A 12,751-nucleotide genomic window follows, 5' to 3' on the forward strand; every position below is an offset into this window, starting at 1 on the left:
TTTACAGCCAACAAAGTTAGTGTTGCCATTTACAGTGCTGCTGGCTTTAGAAACATTGCTGGAGCTCCAAACACCTTGTTGGCTTGGTTACTTGATCCTTGTTAACATCTCAATGCCTTTCCCACTGCCATTTGGCTGAAGTCACTCCATGCTCCTTTACAGATCAGCTGTGTTTGTCAATGACCATGGTTAACAAGATCAAACTCAAACCTCAAACCAACCTAACCAACTAGCATCCAGACAGCTATTCTGTGACCAGTTGGATCTTTAACTGTCCCTCCTCTCAAATAATACCATGGCCATCACTTTTTACTCTGGATCCAGCATCTCCAAGGATTATCAAGGGCACTGAGCTTTTTCTAGCAATGAAAGACATTGCAAATAACCTCTTCATTTTCCCCAAAATGAGCTTACAGGTTTTCAGGTCTTCATCCCAATACTTTTGGGGGGAAGTTTCTGGGGGTGAAGTAAACAGCATTGGAGGACACCAGCATTATTTTGAAACATTACTTTTCCCTGTCGTGTACATATTTGAGCCCATATCTTGTAAATCTACTGTACATTGTAGCAGCTTCTTGCTTGCTTGGACCATGAACCCGTAGTCTTAGATATATTTAATATCATTTTCATTTAGAAATGATAGCCTTCATATAAGAAGAAGAATTTCTTCCACATGCAAGCAAATAATCTGAAAATTTATTCTACACAGAGTTCTCAAAGGATATTTTTTGAAAATACAATTGAATACTATACCTTATAAGTATGTACAAAGATATGTTTTTAGTGAAACTTAAGATATCATCACAACTATTTCACCATCTTTCAAAAATATTTTCTAGATTTTGCTTTTTTAAAAAAACACCTTCTAATAGGTCACCTAGGTTGTATAAGAAATATTTCCCACTCTCAAAATTAAATGAATATGTTATTACCACATACTTACTTTTAGTGGTGCCATTTCAATAATATGGATACAAATAAAACAGTATCACAAAGTAGTTAACACAAAACAACATTCTGGAACTCTTAAACTTAAGTAATTTGCAGTGTTACTTTACTATTAAAGAAGGGGCTGGGAAGGTGGCTCAGTGGTAGAGTGTTTGCCTCCCATGCATTAGACCCTGAGTTCAATTCCTCAGTACCACATAAACAGAAAAAGCCAGAAGTGGGTGCTGTGGCTCAAGTGGTAGAGCACTAGGTTTGAGCTGAAGAGCTCAGGGACAGCACCCAGGCCCAGAGTTCAATCCCCAAGACTATATCCAAAATAATAATAATAATAAAATAAAGAAGGAAAAAAGAACACTAATCAAAAAGTACTTAGCATATCTATATAGTCATCCCAAGATCTTCACTAGCATAAATAGAGCGAAACAAAATAAAATGGACAGAAATTAAAATGATGGTTGCCTATATTTTGTATTCCAAAACATATATTATTAATTTTGTTATGCATTATTATTATCTTACATTTGGCCTGAGTCTAGACCAAGGGATGTGGAAGCAGCATTATTCAACTTTATATGTAGCTCTTATTTCTTTCATTTTATTCACTTTGAGTCTCAAAAAGTCTCACATTGCCACAAGCTGCTAATTGAGGACTAATTAAAATTCCAACACCACGTGGAAATTTCCCTTACTCATTTTATAGTTGATACATGAATGTAAAATATATGACTGTAGAAGTTCATTTTCTCTGTCAGTGTCTGCCATTCTATTGCAGCATGGTTATGGGGGTACAGCTCTTACTGAACCCTTGGCTTTCAAGGAACAGGAAGACTCAGGATTTTACATTGGTTTCACCTCAAAATCTACTTGCTAGGCCCCCACAGTTGTGCTGTTAACTTTACTGGAATGTGTGCAATTTATTATTTAGACTCCTCTATAAGGGCTAATTGTAATCAATGGTATTTTTGTATGCCTACTAAGCGTTAATTGCTACCAATGGCTTTGTCAGTAATTGGATCTGGGAATGAAGTCCAGAACAACTATCTTTAGAAATGCACAGAGCCCCAGAGGCAGTAGCTGACTCCTTGCAGCCCTTGGTCTCCTCAGCTCCTGTGGAGGATTTGGCTGGCACTGGCCCTTCAGAAGTGTGTCAGCAGCTCTCTCAGCTGTGACTGCTGCACTGCCTTTTAACAGCTTTAAATGGTAGCTGCTAATGGCTTTGCAGCCTTGCAGTTCTCCCAGCAGGTTTCAGTGCCTTGTAGTACTTTAAACACAATGTTCTTTGAAAACATACATAAATTAAGGCAATAATTCCATCTCCAGTCTTTGGCATGTGTTACTTGTCAACTTTTCAAAGATAAAAGGCTGATGTAAGGCATTTCGGCAGGCAGGCGTGGGTCAGAGTATTTCCTCCTCTGTACTTCCAAGTAGGCTCTGCTTTTCTTCTTGAATTCACCCAGTGCTCTTTTGTACCCCCAGATTAACAACCTTAATAGTAATTCACTCTCACCTTTCCCTTTCCTTCCCCTCTTTCTCTTCTTTGTCTCCTCCTCCTTCCTTCCTCTCTCTCTCCCTCTCCCTCTCCCTCCCTCTTCCTCCCCACCAACCAGATTTATGCCTTTGCGATCAGGGCTGTAAGTAGCTATAATTTCAATCTACCATCTTTTCATTTTACCTACCTATCTGGAACAGAAGTAGAGAATGGTGTTTTGTGTTAACTACTTTGTGATACTGAGTGTTTTATTTGTATCCATATTATTGAAATGGCAATAATAAAGTGTTTTATTGGTTAAAAACAGGTTTGAGAATTAAGAAGGTATGAACTACATACAAAGGAAACAAACACTTGCTCAATGGACCATCAGTTGAGCTGGTTACTTCCTTATGCATGGCAGGCCTACTTTTGCCCTGGAAAGGAAATGAATGGCAGAAGTAAGAAAAATTAGAGTACATTCATCTAAGCTATATGGAAGATCTTTGGTTTTACTGGAGACTTCATATCTCTAAAGCCTACTTGGTGGAGGATGATAATACCCAGGTCGCCAAGACATCCAACAATGACATTTAAGTCTGAAATCCAGAAATAGTGTACTTGAAAAATATTTGTGTAGCAAGTATTCTGAATTGCACACTGCTCTAATTAAATGTTTAAGTGTATTATTATATTGGTAGACATTACCTCTCCACTGAAAACTATGGTAGGGATTGGCTTTAATGCAGGGCTTATTCCAATGACCACTGGAGATCTTTGAATGGCTCATTGATGATTGACTGAACATCTAACATCAGAATAAAAACATCTTTTTTCTTAATATATATATTTATTATTGTAAAGAAACAGAGGGGTTACAGTTACTTGAACAAGGTAATGAGTCTATTTCCTACTGAGCATTATTATACCCTCCTTTGTTTTTCCCCTAACATCCCTTTCCTCCCCACTTCCACAACTCCTCTCCCCTCCCCCCACCCACAAAATTGTAAAGTTCATTTTCAACATACTGTCTTATTATTACAATGGGTCATCCTGAATCCTTATTTCAGCATTTTGTTATTTCCTTTCCTCTCCCAAAATTAGAAAAAAATGCATATACAAGGTTCAGGACACTGGAATCAAATACAGGGACAACAGGGATTGTACCATGGGGGAAGAACATACAAAAAAATCACATAGCACACTATTAGTATATTGAAAAGAACAGCAACAAAGATAAAACCAATTGTGTCCATATCTTGGGGTTCATTGTGCTTTGCATCAGGTTATATGGTCATATATACATAGCTTTTGACTTCTTCTGCTTGTCCCAGACATATACTAGTTATTACAAATAAAGGAAACCATGGGACCTATGTTTCTTTGGTCTGGCTTACTTCATTTAATATAATTTTTTCCAAGTCTTTCTGAGGGAGGCTTAGAATTCCATTGTGTGTGTGTGTGTGTGTGTGTGTGTGTGTGTGTGTGTGTGTATGGCACCATATTTTCTTGATCCATTCATCTACTGAGGAGCATCTGGGTTGGTTCCATATCTTAGCTATGGAAAATAATGCTGAAATAAACATAGTTGTGCTGGTAGCTTTAGTATGTTCTTGTTTGGGTTCATTTGGGTAAATGCTGAAAAGTGAGATTTCTGGGTCATAGAGCCACTCTCGAGTCTTTTGAGGAACCTCCATACTGCTTTCCAAAGTGGTTGAACAAGTTTACACTCCCACCATCAATGCAATAGTGTTCCCTTTTGGCCGCCTCCCCTCCAGCATCTGTTGTTATTAGATTTCTTGGTTATAGCCATTCTAACTGGGGTGAGGTGGTATCTCAATGTTGTTTTGATTTGCATTTCTTTTATGGCTAGGGAGGTTGAGCATTTCTTCATGTGTCTATTGGTCATCCTCCTTTTCTCTTCAGAGAAGTTTCTCTTTAAGTCTTTAGCCCACTTGTTTATTGGGCAGCTGTTTCTTTAAGGATTTGTTGTTGGGGGATTTTTATTTTTTGAATTCTAAGTACATTTTAGATATGAGACCCTTGTCTGTTGTATGGCTAGTGAAGATCCAAAGCCCAATCCATGAGCTTTCTATTGATCTTGCTAGCTATGTCCTTTGCCATGCAGAATCTCTGCAGTTTCATGCAATCCCATTTGTCCAACCTTTCTTTGGCCTGTGCCAGAGAAAAACATCTTTTTTATCTAATAAGCAGGTGTAAAAAATCACTCCAAACCCTACAGAAAGTGAGCAAATAAATAAACAATTTCAAGCTCTTCTGTTCCTAAACAAAACAAATGAGAAAGCCTCCTACAGAACATGGAACAGAAGAGACATGTTTTCATATTGTTCATAAAAAGAATGTTCTTTTCAAGATGAATCTTAATCAACCACTGACTCTAAAGCATCCTGGCTTTGTCTGCTTCCCACCCCTCTTTTTCTGAACTGGCTTTAGTCACACCAAGAATAGAGCAGTGAAATCAGAGGCATCTAAAATGCTTTTCTAATTGTTCTATATTACCCGGGCACTTTGGAAGCAGGGATGATTCCCTGCCTGGGTGGCAGAGTTTATTCCCCTGACGTAAGCACATTCCCTGATGAACCCCTCAAAATAACAAACATTCCACTTCTTTTCTTCCCCTTCTGTTGGCTGTTTGTTGTTCTTAATTGCTAGCAATGTTGCCACTTATGGGAAATAAAAGCTCCTATTAGCGAGTTCCACTTCCATTCTGCAGGGATTCCATTCCACTTTAGCATTCTCTCAGACAATAAGTGAAACAGACTTTCTGCTACTACTGTGGCATTTTTAGTAGAGGTTTTGCTATCTAATGAGGAAATAACTTCTAATCTCTACCAGGATACCAATTTATGCATTTTAGGTAGGACACTTTTCCAGGTATTGTTTCTAATTTATTTGACTTTAACAAACCTTGAATGTGGTTTTATGCAGAAAATGAACACAACTAGAAAAAATATTTTAGTATTATTACTTACATAAGACAACAAAATATACATGCCCAAATGGAATGCATGTCATTAATATTTAGAGCTAATGCAAAACTTTCTTCATTCATGGCACATTTTGTAGGAAATGTTTAATATTTCAATAACATGCTAAATTTTTAAAGAATTAATGATTATAATAATTTAATAGTGTTCTGATAACAAGCTTCCTTTGAGTAAGAATTGAAAAGATTAGATAGCAACTAGCTAGAAATCTTCCATAAGAATTAAATTAAAAGTTTCTCAATATTTAGAGTGTTGTGTATCAATTATTTATAGAGTTTGATGTCTTGCCACTTCGCAAATCTAGTAGAGACAAAAAACAAAAGTACCTCAGTATTAAAGTTTTAACTCAAATCTTCAGGATGCATCTAAATGGTTACCTTTGGAATTGTGCAATCATGTTGAAATTCTAAGAATAGTATTCACTTCTCTTCTTCTCTTTCCTTTAACTGTGATAATAAGATAGAGTGGTGTTCTCACTGAGAAAAGTCCATAATATTTGGAAAATAATTTTGTAGATGGCTTGAAAATAAGAGGTTTCATCATTATTTCTTGCAGAACACAAACAGAAAGAACCAGATGCTATAGAATAAATGAAACTAATTGACAATCAAAATGCAATAACAAAAACCAACCTCTCCTTCACCCCTCAAAAAAAAACAAAACAGAATTAAGATCAATCAGAAGTGAGACTAGGACACAAAAAGTAAGGTAGTGACAATTGTCATGGTGGCCTTCACTATCTATTGTTAATGCTTTCTGTTTATTCCTGCTGTTTATTCCTGATGTGCTGGTGTAATCTTAAAGTTTCTCTTTAAAACATAATTTTTTTAGAAGTCATCTCAAAAGTTGGGGAACTTCCACAAACAAATCTCAATTCTGGAGTTAGAGGCTCATAAAGATAATAGAAATGACATTTGCAGCAGATAGGCTTTTTAAATCACCTTCACATTCAATCCCACTCTTTACAGATTCTTACAACTCTAATACTGAGAGGCATCAATGGCATCAGAGTTGAACATGAGAAGAATTCCTGGGTCCCAGCCTTAGTTTTAGATCCAACAGCTGTGAGAAATTTAAGTCTCTTTACCTCTATGAATAATCACTTTATGATATGTGTGTTGTGAGCAGAATTCTGTTTGCTTCCAGTGTTGGAAAACTCCATATTCAATATACTTTGAAAACTAGAAGGCTTTTTTTACAATTTAGATTATTTTATTATTCTGCCAAAATCTTATAATTTCCAATTATTTAATTCCCAAATAAAATTAAGTGCAGGCCTACATGACCTTACAGAGTCTGCCACTTGTCCATGTTGCCAAACTTCTTTGCTCCCATGGTCTTATCCTACAACTGTTATTAATTATGGGACCCATCATACTCCTTCCCCTCAAGGATATTTGACTTTGTTCTTTTTGCTACTTTGGGCCAATCTTTGTATAACTGGGTTCATCTTTCCTTTATTGTGCAGCTTGTATCCTTGCTGGCCACAGAAAATTAAGTAGCTGCCCCTTTTGGGGTAGAAGGCTTTATACAAGTATTATATGCTAGTTGTTAGTGGATGATTCAGTTTGTAACCAAAATATAAGCTTTTACTTTAGTTGTCCCATCACATTCTAAGTTTGTATATTTATATAGGTAGGAATTCCTTGGGGGTACCCTTGATTTTCAAGGAAGGTTCTTTTATGGGTTATATTTAGCTATATCAGGTTGGCACTCAATGGGTCTCACTTCTCAATTTTTGTGAATTATAACAATGACAGCAGAGAACCTAAGCCTTTGGCTATTTGTCTTCACATTTAATACTTGCCATGTCAGGTCAGGCTGCTTACAACAACCATCCAATTGGTAGTGGCTTAAAGAAGATATGAAAGAATAACCAGGAAAAGTGGAATCAGGATGATGATTTGAAATCAAATTTATGACTTGAGTGTTATCAAATGCTGTAATTCTTACGTTTAAGTGTAAGATTTATTTATAGCAGTTTCTAACTTACTAGATGGTATAGTCAAGCTTTCAAAGAATACTTTTCTAAGGTCTGGGTAGTAACTGAAAGCAACTCTTTAATCTGTGATTGATGATGAAAAGTTTTCATATTTATACAAAGTCCCTTTGAAAAAAATTAATATAACCAAAATGAAGTAGTTCTGCCTTTAAGATTTAGAAACCATTGGAGCTGAGAAGGTGGCTCAGTGGTAGAGTGCTTGCCTTGCATCCATGAGGCCCTGGGTTCGATTCCTCAGCACCACATAAGCAAAAAAAGCTGGAAGTGGTGCTGTGGCTCAAGTGGTAGAGCACTAGCCTTGAGCTGAAGAGCTGAGGGACAGTGCCCAGACCCAGAGTTCAGGCACCATGACTGGCAAAAAAAAAAATTATTAAAAAAAAAAGATTTAGAAGCCATATAAAAATTGCAAGAAGACTTTTGGAAAAATAAAGTTTAGCCTATATTACTCTACTCTATAGTATCCAAAACTCTGGGCTCCCACTGCCAGCTTCACAGATGTTACTTTGAGGAAGATAGATGTTACTGGCAGTTGGTTCCAAAAATGTAATTTGAAACTTTAATTGGCATTCCTAATGTGCCACACAGTTTATTCATATGAAATAGGGAGTGTTTTATGAATTTCAATTGTATAGAGTATTCATAAGGTACTGAGTGCCAAAATGGCCTTTCCTACCTTTCAGATAAATTATAAAACATTCTTTGTTTTATCTTTTTTGTGTGTTTATGGCCATCTTAATTAGTAATAGATGTTTACTATAAAGTACATGGAGCCTCAATTTTTTTAAATTTAACAACAAATTTTTGGTGTAGTGTAGCTATTCTTTTAATGAGGATGTTAATTCCAATGTTGTAAGTCTCAAATGTAGACCTACAAAATGTAGCTCTCTGAGAAAAATGTAACATTTATTCATATGATAAATACACAAATTTGGTAAATATTTACATACATAAGAGTACATCGGTATTTTGAGGATTCCATTTAACCTGCATATACACAGGCCCTTGTTTGTTTTCTTGACAATTGCCATTCTAATGCAGGTAAAATGAAATCTTAGCATAGTTTGGTCTTTTAAGACCAAGGGCATTCATGTATCTATTAGCCATTTGTGCTTCCTATGAGAACTGTCTCTTCCATTTCTTTGCTCATTTGTTATCTGAATTATGTTTTGGTTTTTGTGTAATTTTTTGAGCTCTTTCTATATTCTGAGTATTAATTTTTTATCTGTTTAATAGCTGCTGAAGAGGGTCTCCCATTCTATGGGATCTCTTGATTCTGGTAATCGTTTCTTTTGAATTGATAAAATGTTTTTAAGTTGAGATATTCCCATTTATTAATTCTTGCTCATATTTCTTGGGCAATTGGTGTTGAAGTCAGAAAATAGTTACCCATGCCCTTATCTTACAGATTTCCCTATGTTTTCCTATAAGTTTCAGTGATTCAGGTCTTATATTATTCTCTAAATTACTTTAAATTCTTGGTTTATTTTTTGAGTTGATTTTTGTGTAAGGTGAGAAACAAGAGTTTAGTTTCAATCTTTTGTGTGTAGTTCACGTGTTTCCTTTGTACTATTTTTTGACAAGGCTATCTTTTCTCTATTGTATGATTTTGGTCCCATTGTCAAAGATCAGATGGCTATAGCAATGTGGTTTTATTTCAGGTTTTCTATTCTGTTTATTGGTCTTTATGAATATTTCTGTGCCAATAGTATGCTATTTTTATTATCACAACTGCACTGTAAATTGATATCCAGTATTTTGATACTTTCAGTGTTTCTGGTTGTGTTCATTTACTTTTGCTACCCATGTTTTTTTTCTTTTTTTAATATGTTTTTTATTGTGAAAATATTGCACAGGGGGGCTACAGTCACATGAGCAAGGTAATGAGTACATTTTTTTTTGTCAGTCGTGGGGCTTCAGCTCTGGGCTTGGGCACTGTCCCTCAGCTCTTCAGCTCAAGGCTAGCGCTCTACCGCTTGAGTCACAGTGCCACTTCTATGAGTACATTTCTTATCAAGCATTGTTGCCTCCTCCTTTGATTTTCTCCTACCATCCCTTCCCTCCCACCTCCACAACTACACTCCATCCCACCTAAATTGTAAAGTTCATTTATATGTTGATATAAATTTTAGGATTGATTTCTTTATTTTTGTGAAGAATGATGGGATTTTGATAGCATTACATGGAATCTGTAAATTGCTTTCAGTGATATGGTCATTGTCATGATATTAATGCTGTCAATCAATGAATGCATAAGGTCATTTCATCTTTTGGTATCTTCAATTTGTTTCATTAAAGTTTTATGGTTTTCACTGTAGAAAAGTGTCACCTCCTTGTTTAAATATATAACAATGAGTTTTGAAAAGAATGTTTCCCGATTTCTTTCTCAGACTATTCATTGTTAGTATACTGAGGTATTTTTTTGTTTTTGTTTTTTATAGAGAAAGCAAGTTTACTTGAAAGTAAAAGAAACAGCAAAATAGACATTTTGTACAAGAAAGGTATTGGAAATGGGTGCCACTGGTCTATCTCTTAGAGTACTCTATATAGTCCCTTGCCTCCTCCTCATAAAAGCATGCATTCTCACACTTTGATTTGTTGGTATTGGACATGCATTGGTGGAGTCTCAGAGCATAATCATTGGAAACTTCTCCTATTGGATCTCCCATGATCAACAGTAAGGGCCCTGGATTGCATTGGAAGCTGAGGGAACACACACTCGCTCATGGCTGCGAAGGACCCATGAGTTTTGCTGTAATTTATTGACTTTTGTATGTTTATTTTATATCATTCTATGCCACCAAAATTGTTTATCAAATCTAGGAGAGTTTTAGTGGTAAAAAAATTTTAGTCCTTTATGTATTGAATTATATCATCTGTGAATAAGGATGATATAATTTTACTGCTTCTTTTTCTATTCGATTTTTTTCTTTTCCTTGTCATGTGGTTCTAGCTAGGAATTTAAGCACTGCATTGAATAAGAGTAAGGAGAGTGGACACTCTTACATAATTAGTGACTTTAGAGAAAATATTTCATTTTTTCCATTTTAATGAATTTATTATAGGCTTGCCATACAGTTTCTACTCCTAATTTCTTCAGAGTTTTTCTTTCTTTTTTTATTTCATTTTATTTTATTTGTGAACATACTGTACAGAGGGGTTACAATTACATGGGCAGGATAATACATACATTTCTTACCAAGCATTGCAGCCTCCTCCTTTGTTTACCCTTCACATCTCTTCCCAGCCTCCCCTCTCCCCCACCCAATCCTCCCTCCCATCCCCCCCCACCGACGTTGTAAAGCTCTTTTTCGACATGACAACTTGTACTTCTCATTGTTGCAACAGGTCCACCTGTACCCTTAAACGACTTGTTTTTAAATCATAAAATGTTCTTTAATTTTGTCAGAATTTTTTGCATCAATTGAAATAATCATATAGTTGGTTTCCTTGATTATGTTTATGTATTATGTTCCATGCATTGATTTATATATTTGCAACTCTGGAATAAAACCAATTTAATCATGATAAAATAAAAGTATTTCTTCCTTGTTCAGGAGAAAAATGCATGTATTGCTGTCCTCCAACCTCTGGCCCTTAGCTTTTTGTCTTCAGTTCTGTTATTTTAGGCAAAGCACCACTTTTTTTCTGAGCCTTGAATTGTCTGGGCATAATATAATCACGGTGTGATCTATGTTCAGTTAAGGGACAGCTGCTGTAGAGTGGTTAAGCAAGTCCTGATTTGCCAAAACACAGGCATCTGTGTTTACTTGTATAATCTGGTTGCACCTGTACTTACAATTATTATCTTTAAGTAGTTGTAGTAAAGGGTTTTAATTCAACATGTCAGTCTGAGTACAATGCATCTTGATCAATGTCACTTCTTCCATCATTCTCACCCCATTTGTCACAGCTTTACAAATTCCTTCACATTACTGGCTCCATTTCCACATATGTGTATCTGATATTATTACTACATCTGCCCACACCTCCTTCCTCCATTCATCTGACCACCCTCCCCTTCTTCCCCAATCCTGACAACCTAAGATTCAGCTTCCTGGTATTCAATTTGTCAAATGGATAGGTTGGTTGTTTCAAAAATTATACCATTGCAATCCTCTCTGGTCAATATGTCTGTGTATATATGCCTATGACCCTGTATATGTTTTCATACATTTATAAATTAGATCTAATGTCCACATGTGAAGAAAAAACATGCATCTTTTGTCTCTCTGAGCCAAACTTACTTTTCTTAATCTAATTTTTTTCAGGTTCACCCATTACCCATCAAAAATGTAAAATTCTTCTTCTTCTTGATGGACTAGTAAAATTCTGTGTGTGTGTGTGTGTGTGTGTGTGTGTGTGTGTGTGTGTGTGTGTGTGTGTGTGCTTGTATTACTCAAATTCTCATCCACTCATTCATTAAGGGCAGCTGGTTTTTTCCCATAACTTGCTTTGGTAAATACTGAAGCAAGAAACATAAGTGTCTCTATTGAATCCTGACTTATAACTTTGGAATAAGTGCTCAAGAACATGTTTTTGGAGTCTATGATCATAAGGTTGAGCCCAGGTCATAGGAAAAAGCCCCTGCTTATATGGAGGTTCCTCAAAAGACTCCACATAGAGCTCCCCTATGACCCAGCAATCCCACTTTTGGGCATTTACCTAAATGTTTACAAACAAGACCACACTAAAGCTGCCAGCATGACTATGTTTATTGCAGCATTATTTACCATAGCTAAGATCTGGAACCAAAACAGATGCCTCTCAGTAGATGAATGGATCAAGAAAATGTGGTATATATACACAATGGAATTCTATGCCTCCATCAGAAAGAATGACATTGCCACATTTGTTAGGAAATGGAAAGGCTTGGAAAAAAATTATATGAAGTAAGCCAAGCCTAAAGAAACATAGGTCTCATGGTTTCACTTATTTGCAATATCTAGTACATGTCTGAGTCAAGCAGAAAAGGTCAGATAAGGTGAAGTTAGGAAATGAACCCTAAGATATGTATTAAAATGTTTTTTTAAGTGCAATTGTTAGTAACACATTTATAAGATGATTTCTTTGTTGCTTTGTATGTCCCTCCCCCACAGTATAACCCCTGCTTTCACTGTATTTGATGTTGGTATAATTTGTGGAGGGGAAGGGGAAAAACAAGTCCTTTTAATAGGGATACAGGTGGACCCATTGCAACAATGAGATGTACAAGTCATTATGTCGAAAACAAACTTTACAACTTTGGTGGGGGGGGGCAGAGAGGATTGGGTGGGGGAGAGGAAGGGGAAACAAAGGAGGAGGCTACAATGCTTGATAAGAAATGTA

This window comes from Dipodomys ordii, unplaced genomic scaffold (genome assembly GCF_000151885.1).
Source record: "Dipodomys ordii isolate 6190 unplaced genomic scaffold, Dord_2.0 Scaffold5, whole genome shotgun sequence".
In the NCBI taxonomy this organism is placed as follows: Eukaryota; Metazoa; Chordata; class Mammalia; order Rodentia; family Heteromyidae; genus Dipodomys; species Dipodomys ordii.